Genomic DNA, 7,285 nt, shown 5'->3' on the forward strand with positions numbered 1-7,285 from the left:
CGAACTGTTTGAGGAGAGGACATCGCGTGGCAGCTTGTACTTCTATGAACACCTGCAATATTTGTGGCAAGGAGCATCACACCATGCTCCACACTGATGGAGTGAAGAAGCAGACCCTTCTTTAGACTTGTGGTTTGGTTGAGTGTTTTAGCAGAATGCATTACTGTGAATACAAAGAGACGAGTTGTTCCTTTTAATTCTGCTATATATTATTTAGACCGCCGTCGTACTCGTCAACGACAGAAGCAGCGACCCGCACTTGTGTCGGACGCTCATAGACTCCGGGTCGCAGCACCACTTCGTCACGGAACGATTTGCCAACAAACTGGCGATCAAGAAGGAGCGTGCCAACTACCAAGTTAGTGGTTTGCACGAAAGCCAAACGAGGATCAGCAACTTGGTCCGAGCGACGATGAAGTCCCGCGTCGCCGATTTCTCGACGAGCTAGAGTTGTTGGTCACTCCGAGAATCGTCGCTGACCTGCCGTCAGAATCAGTCGACATCACAAGCTGGAACCTGCCGCCAAACATTGAACTCGCCGATCCAAGGTTCAAGAAACTGAGTTCGGATGGGTGGTTGGCGGTGTCTTGAAGCATGCAGCAGAGTGAATCTACAAGAGCATGGATGGCGAATTGAAATGTTGAATAGACGTGCACCTTCTGTGCAAAAACTTTGACCTGCATGTTTTTCCGTGTAGTTGATTGAGCAAAAATAAAGTAGACAGAGTTTAGCGTGTAACCGAAAAAGCAAGACGCGCGCGTATTTACTCGATCCGTTCGCGGAAAGAAAAATTCCGAAAAATACAGTCCACTCGATTCGAAAACGGAGAACAGAACCTTTCCATTGGGTACTAAAGCCCTATGTCAATATTTATGTACAATGGTAAAAAACACGTTTAAAAACCATTTCTGATCATTTTTTTTTTTTCATTTTAATGCAAAAAAAATTGACAATACAACATTTTTCGATGGATCAACTATCATTGTACTCAGAAAAATAAGCTTTATCGCTGTAAACAATAATATCAGCAATCTAAGCTTCGTTTTAGGACCAATTTCATTTTTCTTGAAGTTTGATCACTTTAATAACAAAAAATACTTAGAAAGACAAACAGTTTTGAAAATAGTGTAAATATGGTGAAACAAGATACAATTTTTATAAATAAAGATAAGCGACAAAATAACCTAAATATCGAATAATGTTGCTTAAACGTGATTTCTGAAGCTGCCAGGAGTGAAATAATGCATTTAATAGAAAATTTGCAGCAAAGCTAAAAGACACATGTCGCCACCTATGAACAAATAGCGTAAACCTATGATTTTTTGAAAAAATGTGTTTTTTCCTTCATAATCAACATTTTTATAAATCTTATGCCGGATTCGGATGAGAAAAATTATTTCCAACAATTTGGTGTATAACTTCCCAATATTTGTTTGATTTTTCTATGAGAAAACTGTAAATTTAGAAAAAGATAATAATTTGGACTATTTGGCAAGAAAGTCTGTCAAATATCAATAAAAATTGTTGAATATACGTTAACACATCTGTTATCAACTATAATACTGTTTATTTTATTGATATATACGGGGAAACTCATTTTTTCGTGTTCCAAAACATGTTTTTTTAAAAAAAAGGTCACAAATTTTTGCGCGCCCAAAAAATGATGTTCATTATTCTAAAGCAAAAACATTTTCTCGTCTTTTGCAACCAGTTTCATTAAGATTGATGCAGGGAACCATGAGAAATAAGTGATTTTGATCTTGAATCCAGCAGAAAGGGATACGATTTTTGACAAGTAACCTCATTTTGGCGCCACCTACATTTGAAACACAGGCGCGCTGCAAAACCTCAATTCACATCTCATAAATTTTGACTGTATTATAAGGTAGGAAAAGGATGGCCCATTCTGCCCCCAAGTGGAACTTAACATAACACTTCTACCACCAAGCCTCTAAATGATTCGAAAGTTCCTTTTTTGTTTGTTAACCGTGATGGTAGCACCCGGTAACATTAAAATGATATGGTCAGACGTGCATCAGCACTCAATAGCACTTCACCACATTTTGAGATGATGGCCTTCGAAAACCGGCAGAGTTAATCTTTGCTCACTGTTTGCACAAGCTTAAGTTTGATGGTTATAATAATCGTTTTTCACTATGCAATTTGGATTACCAACAAATTAATAGTGATTTGAATAACACAAAAATTTCAAGTGCTGAATGTGCTATTTAGCACTCAAATAGCACTTCATCGCCAAAACTACCGAATAAGTGAAGATAAAGGTTTCCGTCGTTCAGCACCTCATAGTGCAATGAAAAAAACATACTTTATGTACAAAACAAATTGATTTGGTGCCTTTTCCAAACCATTGGAATAACTATCAAGTGCTATGGAGTGCCGATGCACGTCTGGATATGGTTCCCAAAATCACATACTTAAATACTTACATGCCGCATAACTCTACCAGATCCAAATTTTCCGCGACAAGGCGACCTCCGACGATGTTTCAGTGAACCGGTTTGAACAAGGTGTGCTGCTGCGCCACCCGCCGGCAGGTGATTATTTATGGAAGTATTGTCGTCTTCTAGACTAAACATCAACTCGTCGTCGTTACGTTTCGTCTGATCTCTCATTGAATGTTTCTTCTTGAATGCAGCTAACTTTGACGATTCTCCTAAACCCAAAGCCATTCCAGTAACCTGTCAATAGTTTAAATAGTATTAGAAAATTTGTTTTGGTTTGATTGTTTCTACTTTTAGTTACCAGCAGCTGAATTTCGTCGTTTTCTGGTAAATCAAGTTTAAATCTTAAATCACAGATAGCACAGGGTATCATTGCTCTCAGCTTGAAAAAATTGCCTGAAGCAATCTTTGGAAATGTTTCGAAAAGTTGATGTTTGGTTGATTCATTGGCATTTTCGCACGCCAAACTTGAGTAAACATTTGCAAATTGCGAACAACTTCCAAATCTTGAAGTCCAGGTACAGATTCAGTATTTACCACATCAAATCCCCTGAAAAAAAAACGCAGGTAAAAATTAATGTTTATAAATAAACATATGAATTGCTGCATGATTGCATTGTCAACACAAAAATCAATTAATTTTGTTTGAATTAAATTTGATTTAAAAAAAATTACATCTGTGATTTAGATTTACTGACGGATGATCTAATTGTTATAAAGCAATTATAAGTTATAATTAAATAATAGCTTGGTGGCAAGGTACGGTACCGTAATCTGGGGTGAATCGGGACTACAGTCTGAATAGGGACAGCAGTTTTTAGAGCACTTACATCTTTTAAATTTGGAAATTGATGTACACATTTTGTTGGCCTGAGTCTGTTCTAACCGAAACCAACCAGTAAAAATCAAAATATTGTGCTCCAACATTGTTAAAGCTGCTGTCCCAATTCGCCCCATGTGTCCCGATTGACCCCAGTTTACGGTACATAATCAAGGGTTGTACGTACTCTGGAGGACACGTTTCCGTCAAAAGAGACACAATTTCGAGGTCATGAATATCATCTATTTCTAAAACACACGTTTCTTTGTTTCCATGCGTGAGGTCTAAATCGATCATTTCGTCTTCGGAGTCATCTGAATCTTGTTGAGCCATTGTTTTACTGTTTAAAAGATCATTTGCGTGTTTCAGCTGACAGAATTCACGATTTCTTTCCACTGTTTCCTTGATAGACTTTTGGATTTCTGATAGTTTATCAGAATCTGCCCACGAATTCCCAGCAATGATTTTGGGAAATGAAGCTGGTGGTAGTGCTGATAGGTAACACGCCGTTCCAGTAGCAACTAACGCCATCAAACGTTCTCCTACGGCTACTGATGTCTTCAATCCGAAAATTGCATTCATTCCTTTCATTTTGAGTTTATTGATAAGCAATTTATGCAATTCTATTTCTAAGAATGGTAAAGCATCGGACATTTCCTTGGCATTTGATTCTCCTTTTAAATCACGTTTCGATCTACAAGCATGTGCTTGAATTAGAATGCCACGCCCGTTTACCTTGAAGTAATGTTTTAATTTATTCAATTGCATGAGGAAAACTTTTAGTTTATTTCAAATACCAACCTGGAGACCATCAGGTATTTCAATCGTACATAGTAGTACATCAGGAACATTGCCATTTCTGTTGATAAAAAAAGGAAAAGTAATTAAATACTTGTTGATTTTAATAAGTATAATTTGATAAGGATAAGGAAGCAAAACAATATTTTCAAGCATCCTGAACATAATGATGTGACATAATGAGATGACAAGTCAATTTATGATTATCAATTGGGTCCTAAAATGAAGCCACAGAATACTCTGTGATGAAGCTTAGATTGCTGATATTATTGTTTACAGCGATAAAGCTTATTTTTCTGGGTATAATGACCCTTTGTACGACCACAAAGAGTTTAAAATGAATTTTTAAATCTCATACTTGACGGCTCGTTCCAAGGGGACCATAGTTGATCCATCGAAAAAATGTTGTCTTGTCATTATTTTTGTTTGCAAAAAAAGTGATCAGAAATGGTTTTTTTCGTGTTTTTTAGGTTTTTTACCGCGGTACATAAAAATTTACATAGGGCTTTAGTACCATATTCTTCAAGTAAATTAATATCAAAAACATAAACAATGACATCTAAATCCCGCCGTTTGGCTTGCATGATTTTTAAAACCCGCCAAACAAATCGGAGCATCTCTGGGTTGCGAAGCGAAAAACTTGTAATTTCTTTTTTGTTTTTGACGGAAGTGGTAGACAAGAGTATTCGTCCAAGGATTTATTTTCTGGGTAGAAGTGAACCTGATCGGGTTTTGAGATTCTGCTACCTGGAGGCCAGCTAGGTTGTAGGATTAAGGTTAGTTGAGGGAAGTTTTTTTGATTTTTTTATGTTTAATAATTTGCTCGTTTGGTTCACAGGCCGGCAAAAATCCGAAACGCAGAATATCCCGGTGCTAAATTGTAATGTTTTTGACATTAGTTTACAAAAAGAATTGAACTGCACAATTGACGTACAATGCAGAGGTCGCTGGCTTAAACTTAAGAGCAAGATAGTCCGTTCGACGCAGACGCAAAACTTTGAACCAGTTCAATTTTTCCAAGATCTGATAGTCGAACAATCTACAGGAGTTGCTATGTTCAATGTTTCATGACAGGCAGGCTATGATGACTACAGATTATCAAGGCAAACAGATTGGTCGATGCAAAATAAATCGGCACTGGCAACGTATGTTTTGCGCTTGCAACACTGCCAGTTTTGCTGGGCGTAAAGGGCGGTTGGTGTTCAGCGCGTTTGGATCTGTCAAACATTGGCCAATCTGTTTGCCTTGACAATCTGTGATGATGACAGGTGCAAAATTTTGCATCTACAGTCATCCCTCATATTCGGAACAGCCAATGTTCAAAAAATCATAGCAAATCGATTATTGAACTTGCGATCTTTCGATTGCTGTACCGAACAACTGCAAATTTTAACTTTTATATCAAGTTTTTGAAGAAACACTTTGACCCTTGAAATCCACAAATTCGGAACACTTTTTTCTTACGGATGTAAACAAACTTTGGTCCCCTCCATGAGTACATATTTTTTACAAAATAATGACTTCAGGCACTGAAACCAACGAAACTCAAGCATAGTTATGTTTTATGAATGGTCTGATAATTTTTTTGTGAAAATATCAGTTAAATTCAGGTGTTCCACAATTGTGGGAGGCACAATAACAAACCACAATTATGAAACAGGCAATTTGGAGGCAGTTTTTTGCTGCTCGGAATAAAATATTCTTGAAAGGCAGTTTTTTGTTTAAAAAGTACTACTTTTACTAGTGAAATAGCAAGAGAATGTCCAAATAAAGGTCCTAAAAATAGTAGGGTCGAGAGAAAGCTGCATTTGGAATGCTATTGACAAATTATCACAAAAGTGTTCCGAATTTGTGGGTGTTCCGAATATCGATCCGATCTTGTTTTTAAGCTTAAATCCTGCGACGAAAGCAGAAAAAATAAAGCTAAGAACATAATACTGCGTCCAACGTATTGTTTGAACTCAGAACGTTGCACCTGTCATCAAGGTTGAACATCTCTTCTAGCGAATACTATTGTCTGAAGATAGTTCCTCTGAGTATGCTTTGATCGTTTTTCCTGAATAGTAAATTGATTAAAACCGTCAAATTTTAAATTGAGATATCTAAAAATAGACATCGATAGACACGGAGATATTTTCAGTAAATGTAGTTGAAAGTGTGTACTTTCAGGTGCATTGTTCGGTTTTGCGCCAAAATGCGCCATTTTGAAAACATAGCAACTAGAAAATAGGCTCAAAATCACTTAAAAATGGTTTTAACTCCTCAATAAAGGCTCAACACATTTTGCTGTCTTCGGCAAAGATGTGTAATTTTATGTCATAAACAACTCTTCAGAACGTAGTAGGCCGCTAAAATGCTAACATTTTGAGTTATCACCAAAAAGCGCTTTTTTGGACCATTTTTGCAAAAATGGCGTATATCTCGAGTAGATTAAGAGCTACAAATTTGGTGCCTTCGACAAACTTCCATGAAATTTTCTCCTCTACAACTTTGCCGAAGACACCAAAGCCCTACAACGTCATCCAACAAAGTTAGTTTTTGGTTGTCACCCTGGAAGGTCGTCACCCTGTATGTCAATAACTTAAAAAGATAGCCCTTATCAGGTACAACAACTCTTCCGAAGACATTATATGGCTAGGACGTCAAATAAAGAAGTTATCAATTTATTCCACTTAATTTTGCCTTTCCGAACACTGTGAGACGATTAAAAACACGCTTTAAAACCATTTCTGATCACTATTTTTTATTTTAATGCAAAAAAAAAATTGACGAGACAACATTTTTTCGATGGATCAACTATGGTCCCCTTGGAAAGAGCTGTCAAGTAGGAGCTTTTCTGTCAAGAAGGACCGCGAGGTTAATTTTTCAAAATTGATTTAAAAATCCATTTTAAACTCTTTGTGGTCGTACAAAGAGTCATTGTACGCAGAAAAATAAGCTTTATCGCTGGAAACAATAATATCAGCAATCTAAGCTTCATTTAGGACCCAATTATGCGTAGAACGGCAGTATAAGCAATCGAAACACAACTTTTGATTTTTTTGTGAGGATCTCGGTGCGATTGATAGCTATGGTATGATCTAATTGTGTTAACGCTACCTGAGTTAAACATAATTATTGTTTGGACATTTACCTACAAATTGCACATTTCATCATATTTACTCTAAACGGAATAGACGACTGAGTGTATGGAATATGGCACATT

The sequence above is a fragment of the Culex quinquefasciatus genome, chromosome 3, assembly GCF_015732765.1.
Source record: "Culex quinquefasciatus strain JHB chromosome 3, VPISU_Cqui_1.0_pri_paternal, whole genome shotgun sequence".
Classification (NCBI taxonomy): domain Eukaryota; kingdom Metazoa; phylum Arthropoda; class Insecta; order Diptera; family Culicidae; genus Culex; species Culex quinquefasciatus.